The sequence below is a fragment of the Empidonax traillii genome, unplaced genomic scaffold, assembly GCF_003031625.1.
Source record: "Empidonax traillii isolate 1590-97213 ecotype Southwest subspecies unplaced genomic scaffold, ASM303162v1 scaffold7:size3022706, whole genome shotgun sequence".
Taxonomy (NCBI): Eukaryota; Metazoa; Chordata; class Aves; order Passeriformes; family Tyrannidae; genus Empidonax; species Empidonax traillii.
Genome location: NW_020955200.1, coordinates 877,448 through 901,113, shown reverse-complemented (window position 1 = coordinate 901,113; position 23,666 = coordinate 877,448).

Here is a 23,666-nt window from a genome sequence, read left to right as displayed (position 1 = left end):
ATCCTTATGATTTAAGGAGACTAAATACAGAACAGTGAGCAAGTCCTCTGCCAGGCCCATCCACCCCGATGGCTGCCTTTTTATGCACACTTTCTGCTTTGTTTGAGTCATGGTAAAAGATCACTTTCTTACTAAACAGCTGCTTTGTATCTTGTGATATGACTAACTAACTGAATGGAGGTGTGGGGAGATAGAATGGTGTGTGTTCTCCACTTCACAGTCCTACATATTTCCCAGACTGGAGTCAGTGGCCTTTGATAGGAAGCTGGATGATTATTTGCTTCTTTGATTTTTTTTTATTTCTTTTCTTCTCTTTCTATCTTCACTCTTTTTTTCCATTGCATTTTTCCTCTCAGCTAACAGCTAAAATTCAGTCTGAAACAAGGCAGTGCTTAGCCTCTGCTTTCTCCTCTATGGCTTGTTTTTTTCTTCCAAATTATATAGAAATATTTGTCAAGGTTTCAGCTAGATCTCAGGAATATATTCAGTTAAAGTTACCTTTTAGGAAGCCACTCTTATATCAATACACATAAAATGGTAGTTCAGTAACAGAAAATAACCTTATAACTATTGTCAGAAATCATTTAAACAAAGGTCTGTACCCATTTTCACAGAAGGGGAGTTTCTGTTATATAAAGAAAGGTCTGTTCTCCCCCATGTGCAGTGTGAGGAAATGCAACAGAAGTAATAAATGGGAATCAGCAATACAAACAAGTTTGCAGTTTTCCTAGAATTCACAGGAAATGATAATACATCAAAGATTCCAGCCACTTTGAAAAATATATAAGCAACAGGCCACCAGCAGAGCTGTAGTCAAATATCTTTGTTCTCTCATGGAGATGGGGATATGCTACATTTGTTTCAACATATTTGCTTTCCACTTAACATGGGAAATCTGGCTGCACTCCACAGAGGCCAATATTTTCAGAAGTTCAGGGGCTGACGTTAGCAGCTTGGGTGGCTACACATCATTTGCCTTTGCTTGCCATGGTGGACTGGATTTTTGCCACTCTGTTCTGAGCACATTTTCAGTGTGACATGTTAGTGGTAGAAAATTCTTTCTATCACCTAATGAGGCTTTCCAAAGCTAAAAACCCCTTCTTATCTCTCTTCAGATGCTATGCAAAGATGCCAGCAAGGGAGGAAGCATATTTTCCCAACTCACAATTAAATCTCAGTTTTGAAAAAGAGACTACACAATGAGGGTAAAAACCAGACATAATTTACAGGTAGGATGGAAATGATGAATGAGGTACTATCAGTAAACCTAATACAAATAAATTAACAGGCAGAGTGAATGTGAAGTGATAAAAGATATGTATCATATACTTCATTATTATTGAATCACCAATATTCCAAACTTTTGCTCACTTTTTTCATTTAAGCAATCCCTCTGAAGTCAGATAAGACAGATCATTAAAGCTGCAGCTTGAAAAGTCTGGGAGCTAACCAAGAAGACTGGTGTTGCTTTTAATTTCTCACATTCAACAATAGTCATTTGTAGTGTGTTAGCCAAGCACATGTTGACTTTAAATGTTGTGCTAGGTACTATTACTTATCGGATTATACACGTTATTTTCTGCACACTAGACATATGCTGCATGCAAATTTTTAAAAATAAAAGAATCTGAATTGTCTAGAAAAGTCAGTTATTTGTTATCAAAATCTAACTACCCATAATTTAGTTGGAACTTTTTTCCCTTTTCATCAGTATGCAATAGGTACAAACTGAACAAGCCTCACACTGTTCAATACTTAAATCATGGTTACAACATTCTAAAGATCACTGATTTAATCACATCTGCTAGTTTTTTACTAAATATCATTTCTCAACATCATTATAGTTTCTAACTCCTCCCACAGAAAAAACCAAAATCAATCAACAAAACCGAACCAAACCAAAAACAAACCAACAAACCAAAACAAACAAACAAAAAAATCCACAAACAACCAGGCAATGCAGGGTATGTTCATCTCTTATTCATATGAGAAACTGAGTTGACTTTTCTGACCTCCATGAATGGAAATATTTGCAAATGTCCAGTCTCCTTATGTGAATTCACCATATCTAGAAACACCAGCTGTTTGTATCACTGTTTACACACACAATTTACAGTGATGTGTCCCTCCAAAAAAATCAATAGCCATTATCATTGTTATTTGCCATCATCATAATCCATTTTCTGCTCTTGTTTCACACCACATTTCCCACGCCAAGTGTGGGTGTGCACTACCACATCGATGAATAGCTGAAAATTGCCACAATTTGCTGAATTTCTGCTGAGTTTCTGCTGGCTGGCACAGTAAAAACTGAATGATTCCTTACAGCAAGATACATTAATATGTGTTATAAAGTTCAGCTCTCAGTTGAGTTTTCTACTGTTACCATTTTCTTTTTGTAAAATACCAGTGTAGTTACCCTCTAGATAGAGTAAAAGAAAAGTTTATATAACAAATAACATTTTGGAATGGGATAACATTATCTTTCTGTGAGAAGCACGAACATACCTTCATACCTTGGTTTGTTGATTATGATAACAGACAATAAAACAGAAAGATTAACATACAGGAAAAAAAACATTGACTGGTTAAAGAAGAAAAATAGAAACTGAGTGTAATCTCTAGACTTAGCTCGTCTTTGTCCTGGTATTAGGGACTGAAAGAAATTGAATGGCTGGAAAGAACCCTATGGAGGAGACAGGGGAAGTTCTGCCTGGGTGGGATGGTTCAGTGCCCCATCCTATTCCTGTCCTCGAAGCACATAATCCAGCCCAGAATAGCTATAAGCCATTGGCACACCTGAAAACCCACACCACACCACACCCCTTGGAGGCCTTAATGCAGATCCTGAGTGACTGGCAGACCAAAAGCCCCACCTGGGGAAGGTGAGGGGTGACCACAGGAGTCAGAGGCAAATAAAGCCTACACCACGTGGACACCACATGTTTGCAGCCCTACCATTCTTTGACTCCTGGTAGTTGGATGTACGCTGAATCTAAGGAGGCAGTTATAATTTCCTCTTTCTCTCTCTCTCTTTCTTTACTTCCTCTTCTCTCCTGATATCCTTTCCTTGATATTTGAGTAAGTTAAACCTGAATGGGTTGGAATTTGTTAAATCAAATTTGCTTTGTGAAATACTTTGTGTTGATTGAATATTTACTTTAAACTTTTGCCAGGTTCCCTTATTTTCCAAAGTTTGCTACTTAAAGTGTGCTATTTTGACCCCCTGAGAAGTACCATAGCATTTCTACTGTTCATGGCCTCAAGGAAATAAAAGAATTGAAGGCCCTTTTAATGAATCTATCAGGCTGGCTTGGGAAATGCTGTATCTTCTTTAAGTAAAACTCCATCAATGAGCTTGTGAGAAGAGTGTGGACTCTTACACATGGTTGCTGGAAATCCTGTGAAATCACTTTACCAGTGCTTATCTCTATCCTACGTATTAATCTACTTCTTGTCAACCTCTTTTCTAGTATGGAAATTCTTCCAAAGGCTTCAAATAGCTTGCTATCTCCACAGCTAATTGGGCTAGATTTATGTGTGAAGGAACTCCTAAAAAAATTAATAGTGATAGAATTGTTTTGCTATTATCTTAATCTGTTATCTGGTTTATATTATAAAATATTGAAGCTGACTTTAAGCATGTGTGGTCTTCAGGGAAACCTGCAACCCCAGAGCTGCCCAGGCTATCCTGAAAATTTTTGCTCATTGAAGAGTAAAGATATTTAGGCATTTATAGTTTCATCCCTTGAAATCCTTTTTCCCTGGCCTCAGCAATTCAACATGTAGTCTTGCTTGAGCCCCCAATGGGAAGGCTAGGTACTTGCATACATTTGATTTCTCTAGTGTACAGATGTGGATAACTGCAAACATGATAAAAAACAAGAGATCAGTCTAATGTGAATACACTTCTCTTCAGGAGGACATTGTTAATTTTTAAAGAAAGTATGCCTTGGTATGATAGGGCTGTGTGTTCCAGAATTGTTGTAGCTAAGTGGGTAGTTTATGTCAAAAAGCAGAGAGGTTTTTATACCTTCTCATCTTAAAAAGGTTCGGACTCAGCATTCCACACCACCCAGAAGGCTGAAACCTGATACCCATCCTACACCTGGGCCTTGTGCGTGGGTGTCATGATTTTGCCTATCGGCCAGCTCCTGGGCTTGAGGATGGTTTTGTCCAGGTGGATTTCCAGACAAAAAGCCAATCAAAGCTCTTAGTAATGCCTTTGCTAATTACATATTTAAGAAAACAGAAGAGAAGGTTGTGGCGCAGTTGAAATTAGAAGCGGTAGCCATGTAGGAGCAGCGGCAGACCCTAAGGAGGGCCAGGGCCCCCTCCTCCCCCGGCTTGGGCTAGGGGCAGGTGTGGCACTGAAGCTCTCCTTTTCCCATGTAAGAGGGTAAAAGAAAAAAAACTTTAAAGGACTGACTGCTTGGACAGAAACTGCTGCAGAAGAAATTTCAGCAGAGAGATAACAAAATGTCAAAGGTCGAAGCTGGCAGCTAGGAGAGAGAGAAGTTCGAAAGGAGGGTTGTTTCTCCCCTCTTTCACTCTCTCTCTTCAGCAGGGAAAAGACTGAAAAACAAATCCCTGCCACCTGTAGAAGTTTGTTGGGGTGATGAGATCCCAATGCAGCTCACAAAGGAACTTGTGGATGTACAAGGAAGCCGAGACTTCATGAGAAGGACTGAAATGAGGAAGAGTCCTGTTGAAGATTTATGACTCTGAGAGGGATGAGGCTTACCCTGGAGTAAGAACGGCTCAGGTAAGCTTTGGATCTCAGTGAGAGATCCATGCTGCTGGTGCTAAAAATCTGTGACCCTGAGAGAGATGAGAATTACGCTGGAGCGAGGACGGCCCGGGTGAGATGTTGGGATCCGTGTGTGGGATCCATGCTGCTGCTGAAGATTTATGACCCTGAGAGAGAGGCTTACACCAAAGTGAGAATGGCTCAGGTAAGCTTGGGATTCAAGTGAGAGATCCATGTCAGAGAGGTCTATCAAAGACTGTTCTCCTGTGGGGAGGGACCTCCACAGGAAAACAGGGATGGACTCATAAGCCATTATCCCCTGGGACCCTGTGGTGAAGATTCATGATAAGAAAGTGTCCCCTTGCAAGTCCATGGAAGAGAAAATCTTCAGGGCCTGGGTAACCCCCAGCCTCTGGTCTTAGCCTAGGAGGGGAGTAGGCCCAGCCCTGGAGGCCTACACAGAGAAAGAGAAAAAGAGAAAGAGTTCCAGCTGCAACGAGAGTGCTACAAAGTTACTGAAGAGACCTGGGGCTCTGAGAATGAAGAAAGAGGCTGCTTCTCCTCCTTGGACTGATATAAAAGGGGGAGAAGTATTTCTGTAAATACATAGTACTTTTATTTAAGTAGAATTATTGTAGATGTAGTTCTTTAGTTTTATTTTGCTAATAATAAATGTTCATATTATTTTCCCAAATCAGACCTCTTTTATCTGCATAAACCTTCTCTCAACTTACAGTAATTGTGTAGGGGGTGTGAGAGTAAATTGACCACAAGCAAAACCATGACAATGGGATAGTGAAATGTTTTGCCTGCTGGGTAGAGGAGCTGCAGGAGAACAGCATACCGGCCTATAGATCTCCTGGGCATGGGAGGACCAGACTGCCTCTCCTGCATTTTCTGTGGCTGGTGTCTCCCTAAACTGTTTCCCTGTTTACTGTGTAGAAGTTTTACCTGGTATTACTGAAGGTTCTGACTTTGTCCACGCATTATGTAGTCCCTTGGCACATAATACTGTACTTTGGAGAAAAATCTGAGGAACACAACGTCTACCATATGGGTTGGACTCCATCAATAAGGAAGAAAGGATTCAAATCCCAGTTTGTGTGCAGACTCTGGCAAGGGAAGACATGCCTCAAGGCATATGAAAAAGCTCATTTTAAGTGAATGTGAATTGGAAAACAATAACTTAGTCTATTCATACATGTTGTTGAAGTTGTACAAACGCTTAAATGCTTTCCTGGTTAAGGACATAAATCACTTTCCAATTCCCAAATGAAAAGATACAATAAGATTACTGCCCCACCTAAACAAGAAAGAAACATTCTAAAATTTCAATGAAATATATTAAAGCCACAAAATTGATATTCTATCTAGCTTGCTATAGTTCACTGTTAATCAGGACACAAAGTGCTTTTTAGAGAATCCTAAGAAAACCAGCATGGAGCAAAAGTGTAAACACAATGGCACCAGTGTTCCCTTTTTAGTATGCTCACACTGCATTATGTACAACATTTTTATAACACATCAAGCAGGTCACATTCAGGAATTCAGGATTGTTTTCTGTGAAACAATCAATTTTCCCCCAAAACACTGTGTCTGTGACTGTATGTGCACTGAATGGCTTGAGTCCATAACATGTGTTTTAACAAAGAATTTTAGATATTTAGAGTTGATCATAATTTCTCCCCATTGTAAGAGGAGTAATTAATGACTAGCAGAGTAACTGTAAATATAAAGAATAACATACAGTTCAATGTTTATGATGACTTAATCTATGTCAGCTATTCAGAGTAGAGAAGACACAGTGAAGCTCAAATAAATATTTTAATCTCTTTTCAATGAAGATGGAAAATTTTTCTGTTAATTAATATGTGATGTTCACATAAATTATGTTAGTGTAGTATTCTAACTTTTGATCTGTTATTTTTAGGCACTGGACTCATTTTTGCTGAAGAATGAAACCATAATGCATGACCCTGGTAGCCCTGTGCAAGCCCTATGAGAGCCCTGGCTCTCATCTTGTTCATGAAGATTTCCAAATATGAAATTATAATGAAGTTTAAGTTAGTGGACATAGGAATTGAGAATAGTAATTAAAATAATTAACTGAACCATAGCTGTGAAATCAACACATTTAGACCAGATATGAGCTTAGGCATGTGTTACAGTCCACCAACCACTTCCATGAAGGTCCTACGCCTCCAAAGCTCTTGTGCCTTCCACTTGGACTCAGATCCTCTTCCTCACACCAGGGTAATTCATGAACTGCCTGCGTGCCCATATTTCTTTAAAAACACCAAAAAAACCCTCACCAAAAGACAAACTGAGATATAAAATAGGATAATGGGTCCCAAAGACTGCCTAGCATGTAGCTGAGAAGTAATAGAGACTGTACCAACCAAGGCATACTATAGGTGTTCTGCTGTGCAGACCTTTCTTACTGGATGGTGGGGAGGTTAAGCAACCTGATTCTGCAGGCAGCTCATGGGAGGTGATGCTTACTCTCCTTGTTTCACCTTGACCCAGCTATCTTCTCATGTGTCTCAGTTTTCGTCAGGAAAATATGACCTATTATTAGATCCTGTTTGACTTTGAACAGGAAGACAAGGGAGGATGAACAGAACCACCAACACTGCTCTTGGAGGGAAGAGGTCAACTAATTGTGGACTATTGCTATCTCTAATCTGGCTCCTCTAGTGGTTTCATTTGTCTTTCATGACTTTTCACTAGTAAGGAAGGAAATGGACCTTTGTGTGAATATCCCACTGCAACCACACCATTGCAGTTCTGTCTCAACTCCTTCGTGCAGCTTTGGGACCACAATATATAAAGGCATCAAACTATTAGGGTGTGTCCAAGGGAGGGCAACCAACATGGTGAAAAGGCAATACTTAGAAGGAGCAGCTGAGGTCACTTAGATAGTTCAGCTGAGAGAAAAGAAGGCTAAGAGACCTCATCATGGTTTACAACTTCCTCAAGTGGGCAGCAGAGGAGAAGATGCTGATCTGAGTCTGGTGACCAGCACTGGAACTCGAGGAAATGGAATGAAGCTGCATCTGGGTTAGTTCAGATGAGACATTTGGAAAAGATTCTTCACCCAGAGGCTGGTCAGTCATTCAAACAGGCTCCCCAGGGAAGTAGTCAAAGCACCAAGCTTTCCAGATTTCAAGGAGCATTTGGTCAAACCTCTTAGTTATGTGGTTTAGTTTTAGGTAGTCCTGAAAGGAGTTTGATTTGACTATCCTATAGATTCCTGCCTACTTTACATATTCTGTAATCCTGGGATTCTGCTTTCACAAGTCTTATCTGAAGAAGCGTCTACTGGCTGAGCATGCATGCCCTTTGTTGCAGCCTGAATCCCTCATGCATTGCAAACATGGACTGGTTTCAGATGAAGGTGTCTAACGAGCAAAACAATTGCCATTTCAAGTATTTTAGAACAAAGAAGAACTTCCACCAATTTTATTTTATTTTTTTTTTAAATGTGCTGGAGGGTAAGAAGGCTCTCCAGAGGGATATGGAGAAGCTGGGATGATGGGCTAATGCCTATAGAATGAGGTTCAATAAGGTGAATTACCAGGTCCTGCCTCTGGATCATAACTACCCCATGCTCTGCAGACTTGTGGGAAGAGTGGCTGAAAAGCTGCCATCTCAGATTTCAACAAGGACAGGGGGGAAGCGTCCATCATGACTCCATCTTGGGGTTTTTACTGTGGCGCAGTTTGTGGCGCTGTAAAAGCCGCAGCTCTATCTTTCTGTTGCAGCAGGAGCAGTACGAGTCTCCAGGCGATAAGCACCTTTCCAGCGTCCTTGTCCCCTTTTTTTTCAGCCCTCCAAAGCTTCTTGCCAATACTGTCCTACTCTGCAGCGGTTAGGTTTTGCAGGATGGTTGCTTTATGCTTATGGAGCCACACAGCGAGCAGTTTAAGTGAAATCTTATCATATTTGTGGCCTTGGAGTTCAACAACAGCCCAAAGATGGATGTAAATGTCTCTTTCAGGCTTTTTTAAAGTGGCTCCCATGTTTATAATGTGGTCAACATGAGGGTATCACTCTCTACAACTACCTGAAAGAAAGTTATAGCAAGGGGGGGATCAGCCTCCTCTCCCAGGTAACAAATGACAGGATAAAATGACATAGTTGTTCTAGGAAAAATTTAGATTAGATATTGAGAAAAATTCTTCACTGGAAGGGTGGTCAGGCACTGGAACTGGCTACCCAGGAAGGTGGTGGAGTCACCATCCTTGGAATGTGGATATGACACATGAGGACGTGGTTTAGTAGTGAACATGGTGATGATGCGAGGTTGACAGCTGGACTTGCTGACCTTGAAGTTCTTTTCCAACCTTAATCATTATATGATTCTAACATGTCCTGCTTTTAGCTAGGACGGGGTTAATTTTTTCAGGAGAGGGGGCACTGAGGGAGGGGAGGGGGAATGGCCAGGTCCCTGAGGTGACTCTATACCACCTCCCATCACTGCCAGAGGTGGGGGGAAAAGGACTCACTTCTGAAGAGAAGAGTATCCTTTCAGTTGCATAAATGTGGCAGAGGGAGCTGTCTGGTATTGTCTGTTGGTGGCAGAAGTAAGGTTCCATTGCTGTTACTGTTAGTTTTCTTATCTCATTGCTGTTTCCAGTAAATTATTCTTATTTCAGTGCATGATATTTTCCTTTTGAGTCTCCATTGCTCCTCTCCATTCCACTGCAGCAGGGAAGGGGAAGGTAAAAGGTGAAGAACGAGAGAGAGCAGCAATGTGGATTTGGAGAGTCTTGGTGGGGACACCGAATCATTGACTACCATTTCCAAAACACTGCATAACAAAAAAAGGAACATCTACTGCACAGTGGTGTCCTACAAAGCTGTGATAAAGAAAATTCTAAAGACATGCATGATTATACATGAAGTGGTATTCTCTATCTTAATTGCTCTCCAATTTGGTTTATAAGCCATTACTGTTCATACTTGGCCATGTTAGTCTTGGACAGGGGAAAACAGAGAAGAATCTGCTACGTCTCAGACAGGAACTGATTGAAAATGTGGAAATATGTGGAAAAAGTTAAATAATTTCTCTTTTCAAAAGTGACTTAGTTTAATATAATGAACCATCTCCTTAATGGCTGTGAATCCATCAACCTCGTTAGAGCTACCACGCCTATTTTATCGGAACAGATGACTTTACTGCAGTCATATAAAAAGAAAGTGTGATGTCTGCTAACATATTTACTACTTGTGTTCTCAGGTCAAATCCAGAACATGTGTTCTACGGTATGATTGTTGCTTTTTCAGTTTACAGTAGGCATTCAGTTTACTTATCTACATTTTCAAACAAAGCTTGTAAGATGAATGGAAAAGGGAACAAAGGGCCATTATGAAAGGAAAACTGCACTAGCTAGGCATTCACACATGCATGTTTGGATGCGCTTCTTGAATGTACAAACAGTCTTTCTTGTTTCAGCTGAACAGCTTATTTTTTTTTTAATGGAAGGACAGAGAAAGGATATTAGAAGAGGCTGGCAATTTGAGAAATGGAGGTAAAGATCATTTCCTTTGGAAACTTTACAATTATCAACAATTCTAATAGTTTTACTTCCTCTGAATGTTTTTCTTCATTCCTTCTGCTGAACTCATTTGAAAGAAATATTATTTCCTTCTTAAACATACTGAAATTTAGCTCCAGTACCATTTTGTTATATTTTCTGAAGCCTTCTATGCATTTTGCTCCTAACTTGCATACCAAAGTTACTGAATAGGAAGTGTCTTCTTCATTAATTATTTTCTGCCATATTTACAAAATTGGGGTCTTTGCTGCTCTGTTATTCATTAAAGATAAGCTTAGTATTCTTGGTAGTTGGTTAACAAGTTACCCGTTTCAAAGGTTGTAAAAATACTTTGTCTGCAAAATATATAAAAACAAAGCAAACACACAAAAAATCCCACAACAACAACAAAAAAAAATACGCAAAAAATCTCTCCCAGAGAATAAATGACAACATTGGGAATGGTGCAATCACATGAAATGTAGAAAATATATAGTTCAATACTGTGGTCTCCTGTTAGAACAAAATACCTGAAAAGGGTCCTCCTTTAAAACCTTTCTCTCTGTGTTGAATGTGGTGAATACTGTTTTTACATAAAACTACACCAGTTACGAGGACTGGGCTGACACAATGGTTTCCCACAATGTTTATGCTCTTACTTTATGTGAAGTTCTTCCAGTTTCTTAATAGGAAGAGCAGGTTCTTCCTATTAGTAAAGTGATAAATTAAGCCCTTTTTTTACAACATAGTTAAAACTTTTTACCAGAGATACAGTTCATATTGAAGGAGGAATCACAAACTGAGCCTTTTCTTCAGAAACTTTTATATTTCTTAGCTTAAACAACAATAAAATCCAAGTATTTAATAAAACATTATTCCCACCTACCGTGAATTAAAACATACTGTTCTAAAACATATCTCAAATTAAAATTTCATAGATGGCCAAATAAAGTGAAACAAAGAACTTTATTTTCAGCGTGCACTGGGTGTGGTCAGGTTTGCCTCGTGCAAGGGCCTGAGAGCACACCTGAGCTGGGGGGGGTGCAGTTCTTTTAAGGTCTCTTGATTTGCATAGCTGTTCCCTTGTCCCTCCCATGCTGAGCTCTGCTCTCTTTCTATGCAGCCAGGACAGGGAAACAATCTGATAGGTTGGTTAAAACGACCAATGGACTGCAAAAGAGAAGCATGACCCCACCTGAGAGACCCAATCAGGCTCAAGAAAAGGCTATATTGCCTTTTAGGGAAGAAAATAAAGTTCTTTGTTTCACTTTATTTGCCCCTCATCATGAGGCAATCATGGAAACCCTGCTTGTAATAAAACCATTTCATTTATTTCTTACAATACTATATGTGTTTTTTTTGTAATGAAAAAGATGAGTGCAATGAATTTATAGTCTATGTGTGTTACTAGATAAACATTGCATATGTACAGTAATTAACAAGAAATAGCACCTACTAAAAGATTTTGAGTAATACTGGGAAAAATTAAAGATTTTTGGTTTTTTGAGAATCAGAATTTATTAAAAAAATCAATATTTCTATCAATTCAGAAACTGTGTTAGACACAGACATCACACGGTGAAAAGCTCATACTATTAGAAAAGCAAGTAAATGTGAGTGAGAACCAGTGGAATATATTCCACCCACTGCCAGTCTTAACAATGTTATCTGACTTTTATTATTTTATGAAAAGAGAGATGAACACCAATTCTCTTAGAATCAAACACCAATTCACTTTTATTTTTGTAACTAGTACAGTAAATGAAATGAGAAAAAGAAAGCTTATATCATATGAGAATAACATGCATCATTTGACCATATGACAGTTCTATAATTAAAACTACTTCATCACATCAAATGATACAAATACTTAAAGGGCAATACAAGAATCTCTACAATGTGTATTTTATCTGTATGTATATGTCAATTATGTACCTTGCAACTTCTGTGTCTCCTCAGTTTTGATGTGTTATGGGTTTCACACAGGTTTTTGTGAATTACAAGATAGTGTTCCTTGGTGTCAGTTTTTGGACCCCTCTGACTCTAATGTCATTCCATTTCTACAAACTTTGAGTAGCAAAAAAGCTTCAGGAAAGCAGAAGGAAAGATTACAAAAAGAGAAGTGAGAGACTAAGTAGAGAAGCTTGAGATTTTTTTTTTCTCCTCTGAAAGAATAGAATTTTTTTCTGCCAGCCCAACAGCTTGGCCCTTCTTAGGGCACAGTCTCTTTAAGAAAGCTCTAAGGCTTTAAACTTTCAGATGCAGCTGTCACAAACAGATGTGCACAAATGTGATTATTAATGTCTGACACTGAAAGTCATTGCATCTAACTAACCTAACTGATCATTAATTCTATAAAATGTGTCATTTAATTTCAGTAGAGGTCTCTTTTTCCATACAAGCAGTAATACTGCACATGTGATACAACTGGACAAACACAACTGTTGATAAGTGTCTCTCTTAAAAAAAAAAAAAAATCTGATCTGGAAATGGATAGAAAATCAGGCAGTGGCATATGATAAGGGGAGATCTTATAATGGGGATTATAATTTTATAATAAGATGGGGATCCACATCATATAATGGGGATTGTGAAGCAGTGTTATAAGTTAAATGCAAAACAGCTCTAGTCTTTTTTCTCAGAAAGAAAAATAGAAATTTTTTCTCAATGCCTTCAATTCCCAGTCCAATGTGAGGCTGTGCTGAGAGGACACAAAAAGTTTCCAGTTTGCTCTTCTATGAGAATAAATGAAAAGACAGCACGTAGAAGAGAAAAATGCACTGAAGGGAGTAAAACATCTACTAAACTCACTCTGTTTAGGAGCAGAAAGTACGCTGTGCTCTCACATATTTATCTAGAAGGTCTCAAACTAATTTTTGCAGAGGATCATTCTTGAAAACCACCACTCCACATAAGCAGGGAAGCATCACCCATTTTACAGATGGAGGCTTGAGAAAGAGAGTTTAGACGGGGGGGATGCTTAATAGAGCCATCAAGAGGGCCAGTTTTTCAGTTCTGTCCTTTACACCCTTATGCTCCTATCCTAGGAGCTTCTTCATTGATCTTAGCCAGGTATGTAGATAGGAAGCTGGAAACACCAGCTGTTTCCATCTAGAAGGTCTGTAGCAGGTCTACTGAAACAGCATATCATGCATTTCAACATGCCCTAGCATAATACTGTTTTTTTCTCAGTACTGTGGTCATGCAAGTATGAGTACAAAATCTCCTACAATTTATATTGCTTTTGTAGTTGCATACAGGCATCTTGGTGTTTGACCTATCTGTATTTCTTTGTGCTTCACTTTCAGGTGCAAATCTCTAGACTTTTTCTCTCTTCTCATTTTGTTCAGACATTCTACCCAAATTTTTTGAACTGGAAACACTTTTGTTAGAGAAAGATTTTTGTACATGGACTGAAGGATAAACAGTAAAGTATATTTGAGAGATACAGTAAAATATGCTCTGATTGTGAAACATACAGAGTGAGGGGACTTGTTAGAATCTCATACTGACAAAGTGGAAAGCAATACTAGCTAAATATGAAAATGGAGGAGGGTTGAACCTTCTCAGTTTAAGAAAGTATAATGTTATTAGAAAGAGAAAAAAGCTTTACTCAACTGAATCAATTTTAAATCATCTCACGGTCACTGGAGATAAAATACTGAATTTGAAACTATTCATCTTACATTTCGTTGGTCTCAGTTGGCATAGCTGTATGTCATTATAGGTTGAAGTATGTATCCTATGAGATAAAAGATTAAAAAAAAAAAGGAATAAAACATATGCAAGTCCTGTTTAACTTACTAATGCTTAGGTTAAAATTATCCCCCTTTATTGAGATAGGACATAAATCAACAATATTGCACTAAATATTTGTTCGGCCTAGTGGTTTGGGCATTTGGGTTTGTTCTTTTTCTTTCAAATTATTTAACCAGACTTGGTCTTAGCTCAGAATAAAATCTGGTCTTAGCTCAGAATAAAATTTGAGGAACAGGAAAATAACATAAACTAAGACAATGAAGTAAATGTTATTCAATGACAGTACTATTGTTTTACTGCAATTTTTTTATCATAAGCAGCAGGAATATAACTATATGGCTTTTTTTTTTTTTTTTCTTCAGTTCAGCCTTCCTGGACTGTTACTAGTGTTTAGTATCACTTTAATATTTCACTGTAGGAAGCAGCCTGACATCATAAATATAGTCAAGAGTATGTTAGAGAAAGAATGCAAGCTGGGATTCAGATTTTTGCCAAGGTGAGATTATGCATACTGTTGAAATACAGATTTTACAGAAAGATAAGAGCTCATTTTTAGATTTGCAAGAATTAAAATTTTTTTTCCAGTCCTTCCACAACTCTTGACTCAAAATGAGTGAAAATCCATCAGTTCTTCTGCTTCTTTCCACTCCTACAGCCCTAATCTGGAGCTTGCTGACATCATTGAAAGAATTTCCAGGGGTTTTGCAGACATGGATCCCAGCTTCCATGTCACAGAGCTTACTTGACTTTGCTCCACAGTGAGTGGATAGCATCAGATGTGCAAACCTAATGTAGCAAAGGCTGACTGTTGTGCAGTAAAGGCTGTAAACATCGGTTCATGTGATGGATGTGACCTGCAGCCCAGAGAGCTACTTGTATCCCAGGCTGCATCAAAAGCAGTGCGTACAGAAGGACAAGGGAGATGATTCTGCTGTTCTACTCTGCTTTTGTGAGACCCCACCTGGAGTACTGCGTCCAACTCTGAGGTCCCCAGCAAAGACACAGACCTGCTGGAGCGAGTCCACAGGAGGCCACCAAGATGATTAGAGAGACGGAACACGTCTCCTACGAGGAAAGGCTGTGAGAGTTGAGTTTTTTCAGCCTAGAGAAGAGAAGGCTTCAGGGCAATCTAGTCGCAGACTTCCAGAAGGTAGCCTACAAAAAAGACAGAAAGGGATTAATTACAAGAGCATGACAGGACAAGGGGGAAAGTATTCAAACTTAATGAGAGTAAGTTTAGATTACATATTTGGAGGACATTTTCTGCTGTGAGCATGATGAGGCACCTGAACAAGTTCTGTGCGGAAGTTGTGGATGTCCCATCCCTGGAAGGCCAGGTTAGATGGCTCTCTTAGCAACCTGGTCTAGTGAATGCTGTCCCTGTCCAGAGCAGAGGGGTTGGAACTAGATGACCTTTTATGTCTCTTCCAACCCAAACCATTCTATGATTCTGTGGTTCTATGGTTTTGGTTTAGGTGCTTGGAATACATGAATGCTCAAAAAGAAAATAATGTTCTATCCTTGCTATTTCTCCTTTTACTCAAAAAGAAAATTCAAAAAACAGAAAGATATCACTTTGCTTATCCTTTTTATACTCAACCAAGGCAAAGAATCTCTCTCCTTGAACATCTCCTTTTCCATTTTCAATTCAAATGACAGTATAAAATGTAAAGTGAGCACTACTTATTGCCTGGCAGCAAATCTAAATGCTATATATTTCCATCATTGAAATTATGCTGAAAGAGTTTCTTCTACACCAGAAAATGAGACTAACTGCATTTTATTTTGTGAATGAAAAGCTCGTCTGTGTTTTACCTTTTGTTTTAGGTGCAAAAAATGTAGAGGTGCACGTGAGTTTTCATTATTTTGTTGCAGTCTTCTTACTTTCACCCCACATAAGAATAACAACCCTCTCACCCAATGATATTTTACCTGCTCGCTCTTAGTATATTCACCAAAGAGATGTAGAAGGAAAAAAACTCTGTAAATGGTGAGATGAGCAGTGTCATGCTAAAAATTCTTCCCAGATTTATCAAAGAATTCACATTTCCTGAAAACAAAAAACAGTCTCCTAAAGTAATTTTTAGATGATCTTGGAAAATTTTTCTTGAATTATTAAAAGGAAATTAAAATTAGCTTGCAGTCAAACTCTTGTTTTTGAAACAGAGCCTTCACAGACACGGTCTAGATTTTCTTACCATACTGGATCTGTCTCTGCCTTATAAAAAGCAAACAAAATGCCGTGACTGTGCTAATGTACCTACATGTGAAGTCTTATCTGCTGCCCATTTCTTCATTAATTTTTCTCCACCTTCAGTGAAGTTCACCATAAAATAAACAGAAGAGTGTTTTTAGCTGAAGAAGGACCAGTGGAAATGTGTTTTCCTATGAAAGAACCTAATACTGATGAGAAACAGATGGCTGGTGGAAGATGAGCATTTAAGAGGGCGGTAAATATATCACGGGGAATTAGAAGAATCTTGCTTCTCTGTCAGTTCCCTCAACAACATAAAATTCTAGCCCTGTGCATTTAGAAAAATCCATCTTTTGCTCATCTTTACCTATTTTCCCAACCTCTTAGTTTTATTTTTGTGTCCAAAAGTATTCCAGAAGTTTTACATTTGTTGTTAATTTTGACAGCTGGCTCAAGCTAGTAAATGCAATTATTAAATGAAGAAGATGGAGAAGCTAGGAATAGCTTCAGAAAATTCTTTAAGTATAAGTATCTAGTTATGAGCTCTTATTTCTTTGTGGTCACTGTGGTGAAGACAGCCACCAATCACCACTTCACTCACGAGACTGTTAAGAAGTAACAAATCAGGGAGGGCCTCTTTCCTAGTCAACTCATTAGTTACCTGCACCCTGAAGTTATCATCCAGGTGTTTTATGAATCTTCTGGACCTGTTTATACCAGCTGTGTAGTGTTCTTAGTTGACATCCAGAAGTTGAAATCCCAAATAAGAACAAGTGCAGTTTATTTAAATATGTCCCTTGCTGTCATCATCTTGGGTAGGTGATATATAGTAAGACTTCCATGAAGACACTTGCATTATTTGTTTATCCTTTAATCCTTACCCAGAGGCTCTTAATCATGCCAATGCCAACTGTGAGCTCCATACGTTCCCCTCCATTGCATACACCACCACCCTCCTGCCTCATCTGCCCAACCAGTCCCTCTCTCTTCGTGCCATCATGCCACACCATTCATAGGATTCATCCCAACAGGTTTTGTTTATGCCAATTATGTCATATCTCTGGGCCAAAGACTCTAGCTTGTCTTGCTTGTTCCTCATTCTGCGTGCGTTGGTATAGAAAATTTTCAGGTATGGTTTGTTATATCTGGCACCTCATGGAGCAGATTGAGAGCTCTCACTATCACTCAGTTCTTCAAGATTTGGTGTGCCTCTCCATTGCTTACCACTGGCAATACTGTTTTTGTCCCTTTCCATTTCCAATCTAGTTCAAGATCTACCAATGATTCCTGCTAGCTCTGTGAAAAAACCTTTTTCTCCCCTCTGAGAAAGGTGCATCCCATCAGATGTGAGTAGAATAGGTGGTCTATAGACATCCACTGGTAAAAACTCTCAAGATTCTGCTAACAGCACAAGCTCTGGAATCCTGTGTTTATCTGGTGGATTTGCCTGTTCCTTTCAATATTCTTCCAATAGATGACAGTCCTCTTTATATTTGATGACAATTAAGTCTAACACTCAAGAAAAGTTGTTGTTGTACTTTCAGGTGATGCATCTCTTCAAAAGCCTGCAGATTTGATTAAAAAGAAAGTATAGGCAGTTTACATATTATGTAGGAACACATAACAGTATTTCAGTTGAAAAAAACTCAGATTTTCAAGTTAGTAAAAATGCTGAAATGCTCTAGGATATGTTTTTACAAACTCCACTTATGTCTCTGTCTGGGCTGTAACATTAAGTTTACGAGATCAGTAGCGTGTCATCTGAATTAATAGCAGTAGAGTGAAAAGATTTATATATTTGTTTTGCTAGTTCTAAAGGTGTCTTATGATGGCAACATATTGATTAGTTTCAAGCTCTTATATACTCTAAAAATCAAATGCCAAATTGGTATGCAATTCATGTTGATAATCTTGTAAGTCAGAAACCCATAATTTTTTCTCCAACTGCAGGAAAATCTTATTCCTTAAATCACCACCATTAACAAGTGCAGCCACAGGTTTACTTAAAGCCAGGTAAACCTTGGTGTCAGACTGTCACTTTCCACCATGCATGGGCTCTCAGCTGGCATGAATATGCCATGTGGCATGAGCAGCACTTTTTAGTTTGATCTTATATTCTAATTTGAACAAAGATCCCTTTAAATTCTTCTGACTGGAAGGAGTCTACTTAATGTAGCTTCTCATTATTTTGCAGAAGCGGTGATATTTCCAGGCCTATAAGGGTCACACATGTAAGGCAACAGCACACTAAACAAGGTGAGACTGTGATCCTCCTGTGAGGGTTAGACTTACCCTGCCAGCAGAGTGATTTGAAAACAGTTTGATAGAGAGCTTTGAAGATGTAATTTGTGTTAGAACAGAGAAACCTAATACGGGGGAAAAAACAAACAAACAAACAAAAGTCATGCTTGTCCTTCTCTGGTTTAAAACTTACTGGGCTGTACTGAAAGAGAGTAGAAGTGGAACATGCACAGTCACAGTGGTAAAAAGTGTTAATAAACTAATGCAGCTATTAGCTATGTTAATAGCTAATGCAGCTATTGAAGTATTTTTGAATGGTGAAAGAACCCTGTCTATTCTATATTCAGCATTATGTCTGAAAAATAAAGAAATAGTATGTAAACACATACTCATGGACAAAACTTGCATGTGTCTTCTATTATTCCAGTGCCAACATGTCTATAGCTGGTTTTACATTAATTTCTTTAGTTCCAAGAAACCTCCTTCAAATGATCTGCAAGCCAAGTTTCCTTTATGATTCAGCCAATAATGATACAAAGACTTAATGTCCTACAGAGGATAATACCAAATCCACACTTTCTCACTGGTATTTCTACTAGGGTTTTCTTTTATTGGAAAAAAAAAAAAAAAGGCAAAAAAAATTAGATTTCTTTCTGTACTATGGTATGAAATCCATCAGAAAATTCTGAAACTAATTAATATCAATCCTTTCACTTGATAATCAGAGGTATCTTTCACTAAACTGCGAGACATTTATCAGCCTAGTATGATCAAACAAATGTGAAAGAGCCAAATATAATTTGATCTGTACAGTTTAAATGATTATTTTTCACTACTCATCAAACTTGCTGATACTATAACAGGAGACTACCTCATTTTTATTGAATCAGTCACAGTAAAATTTTCTTTATAAGGCTTAAGCAATTAATTGACACATTTATTCAATGCTCTGTGGACTAAAAAGGGAAGCCAGCAAAAGAGAAGAGTTTGAATGGAGAAAAACAGTAAGAAATACTTCTCTGCCAAGCACTATTTCCTCTGCTGTGAGCCCTTGTGAGAGGATCTTGCCAGAATAAATATTTTCCCCACATGAGGAGTAGATTGGTGCTGCTGAATCAGAGTTGTGCTGAGCTCGATACTCCAAAACAAAAATCCTCCCCCTTTCCCTTGACATTTTGTGTTTATCACTGACTCTGAATTTTGTTGTATTCATTCTCTCCATGTTCAAAGCCCCAGTTTGTGGCTTTCATTGAATGAAACAGCTGCCAAAGCCACTTACCCTTGAAGATGTTCAATGTTTCAGGTGTATTGAAAACAGTTTTTGTGATGTTTTGCATAGGCTATTGCTAGCATTTCTCTTAGCATCTCAAAGTCTAATTAGGAAAAAAAAACCTGCTGATATTTGGCCTTCATGCTTTTGAACATGCTTGGCTATAAGGCTTTAAAATAGTGCTCATAGTATGCCAAGAGACGTGAATTAGGTCTTTACGCTTCATTCAAATAAGGTCTTTCCAATTTGTGCTTATTTTTCAAAATGAATATAGATTGTGATCATTGAAGCCAAATTTCAGCATTCTATTGCTTTCAGTTTTGAAAGTACAGCACACTCTGAAAAACTACCCACAGAAAAAGTCAAAACTGTACAGATTAAGAATATAGAGCAGTAATGATATTTTTGCAGTTATTATGAAGCTGATGATCAGTTTAGTATGCAATTGCTAATTTTAATCGCCTCTTTGAATGGTGCTGCTTTTTTGCATTTAAACCTTACCAATCATTTGCTGTTGTTATTAAAGGGACTGAAGGTGTTAGAATTGACCTTCAAATTCCCTATTCTCTCTCCCTGCAACATATTTAGTGGCTTCTATTGCTTTAGGGTTTTTTTTTGTGGAAAAGGTTTATAGTGGTCTTATAGTGGTAAAAAGGTTTTTGTGGGCTAGTGGTCCTTGAAAAAGAAACTTCTGAGGTACATATATTTTCTTAGTTGTGGAAATTTATCTAAAGATGCTCCAAAGTGGTTTTTAACTCTGTGGTCAGAGCATCTTGCCATATTTATTGATCACATAAAGTAATAATAACTAATAACTGTATCAGGTAAAGTAATAAGCAAGAAGATAAGCACTTGAGAATTTTTTCATCAACTAACTTTTTCATACCCAAGCCAAAACTGATTTACTTTTTTCACTTTAAGCAGCACAGAAAATGTGGTAATTGTGAGCTGCAAGTGGTTACAGTTTTGTAAATATTCTGAAGGAGATGCGTAATGTTTATTGTCTCCTTCCTGGTTCCATAATCACGTAGGCGATCACATCAAGGTGTCTTTCACATAAGCTACCAAATCTTTTCAGATAACAAGAGCCATGGTAAGAACTTCTAGCAGCTAAATATAATAAATATTGGGACTTGGTATATGCCTAAAATCTCTCTTCTTACTAACTAGTCTTCAAATAAAAGTAGCATGGAAGGAAATGTAGCTTTTTACTCCATTTTCTTCCAGAGAGCATGAAGTCCAACGAGGCAGAGAGACAGAACAGAGAAGGTGGTAACTCCTTGCCTGTTCCTGGGCCTTACCATGCAGAACAGCCTGGAGAAGGAAAGGCAGTGCTCTATTTGGACAGAAGACCAGTAAATTACAAACTTCCATGAGCCAGCAGTGAGTACTGTAATTCAAATATGATGTCAAACACACTCTGCCCCCAGTCTTAGTGCAGAGTAACCATCACTTTTACTCAGCACCGCTCCAGAAATTGACAGACTACCCCAATTATTTACTTAAAACTGATAAAGTTAATGTTCTTAATTTCTTCTTACATTTTCCCAAATGTTTTTTTAATGTCCAGCATTACTGACAATAAACTAGAAAAACTTCTTATCATTTCATTGAAATAAAAAAAGTTAATTTTTTCTCTTCTAGCACTTTGTTTTTGTCTTGTTTCCAATTTAATACACAAACTGTTTGAATCTGTCTGTGACATCTCAACTTTGGAATGATTTGAAATAACATGTCAGTCGAAAAATTGCAAACAATTTTGAACACTTCAGTGGTTCATAGATTTCTATGCTCCTTGAATGATGCACAAAATAATTTTTACCAGCACTTATGGATAAGATGCTTGGCTCTGCAACTGTGTTTCAGCAGAGATCTTGTTTCCTGTAAGAGCCATCTTGGAAGCCTCTGACTACCACTCTGGCCAGGTATATTATATAGTGCATTCTTATTTTTATTATTATCACGCGACACCTTGAGAGAATCTTTATGTATGGTTATACTTGTATATGGACTTGTAAATCCTGTTTAAATCAGTAGCAAAATGCCAAGAAATCTCTCTTTGCACCTACCTCTGTGTCTGTATTAATATTTTATCTAGGCACCTTTTTAAATTACTTTTTCTATTTAACAAAACAGAGATAGCTGCACACACACACAAAAAGAGGCATACATTATTGTTAAAAATAGTGGAAAAGCATGTGCAAAAGAGAAGAAACACATGCATATTTAGAATTGTATAATTTTTTAACATTATCATCAATGCATACATAAACACTGTTGTAGGAAACCTTGTAACAGCTGTGCTTGGGAAAAGATATTCAGTATAATTATTTGAATGACAAAAGTACAAGCTCCAAAGCTGCAACATGTATTTCATTTTACTTCTTGCTATCAGTCCTTAGCAAGGTGGAGTGTTTACTATGATCCTATATTTCACAAACAGTTCTTGGATGTGTCAAACTCAGCTAAAATTCTCTCCCTCTCTGTGATTCTTACAGAATGTTAAACCACATTTCAGCTCCAATGCTCTCTTTAACAAGCTTCTTCTGCAGCTTTTATTCTCCTGAGCAATGATTACTCGCCTTTGGTAGGGAAGACCTGGGAAATCTCCTGTTAAACTCTGAACTGAAACAAATCTTCAGCTTGCATGTATCAGACTAATTCCATCAAGGCAGTGAAGCTACATGAGTTTATGCACGTGCAAAATCCTGCCCTGCAAATCTGTAGGGCCTGACATTTCAAGGGCCTTTGTGCTCAGTCTGTAGGACTCATTTAGTGCTGGAAGTTGAGAGGTTTGCTGGAGCACAGCCAGACTGCTCCTCAGCAGCAAGAACACACATATATTTCCAATTAATCCGTGACTTCTCTGTCTATTCAGAATGTTAAAATCAAATAAATAGTGCAGTAACTCTTGGAAATCTATGTGGTTTTTAAAGAATAGCTAGTGCTGAACTTGTTCTGTCAAAGCAGTAGATGTACATTTCATATTGATCATGCATTATCAATGTTTAATTTTAATTTTTTTGTTGCAGTATAAGTTGTTGAAGGAAAGGACAGAACTGAAAGAAATAAGAAACACTATTGCAAAATACTAATTTTTTTTACAGATGCCTCCTTCTGCCAAGTGTTCATGGATGTTCCCCTTCATATAAAGTATCTTGAACATGTAATTTATCATCAGCTGCTAGCTTTCAGACGCTAAGAATGATCTTTGAAACAACAAGGAGCACCTGTAGAGGAACTATATAGAAACATTTTGCTGAATTATTTTCCCCTCAAAGGTCAAACCACTTTTTTTTTTCCTATTAGTACCCAGAGTATTTCCTTTAACTTAGTCATACTTAATAAAATTTAAAGGATTGGTTTCAGGGTTTTTTGGTTCACATTGGCATTTCCAGAAAGGAAATCGCACATTATCTTCTTCTGACACAGTTACAGCAATATACGACTGTACTCTCAGCCAGTAAATTACAAAACAGTGTTCTTATGAAGACCACTAGCTTAACATTACTCAAGAGCTTTGTTCATAACTGTTTGGCTGAGGTCCACGAGTGAAATTTTTGTGTACACATCTGCACCTCTGCACACACCTCATTAACAACGCAGGCATTGGACTACGCCAATTAGTGCTTCATATTGCATATAAAAACCAGAAGTTGGATCCAACACAAGCCACTCTCCAGTTCACCCTCCTGCCTTCGAGTATCAGAAGAGTAGAAGAGCTGCATCTGGAAAGAGTGCTGTGTTATCACCTCTTCGGAATCTCAGCCTGGAGTGATTGCTCCTTTTAGCTACCAAAAAAAAAAAAAAAAAAAAAAAAAAAAAAAAAAAAAAAAAAAAAAAAAAAAAAAAAAAAAAAAAAAAAAAAAAAAAAAAAAAAAAAAAAAAAAAAAAAAAAAAAAAAAAAAAAAA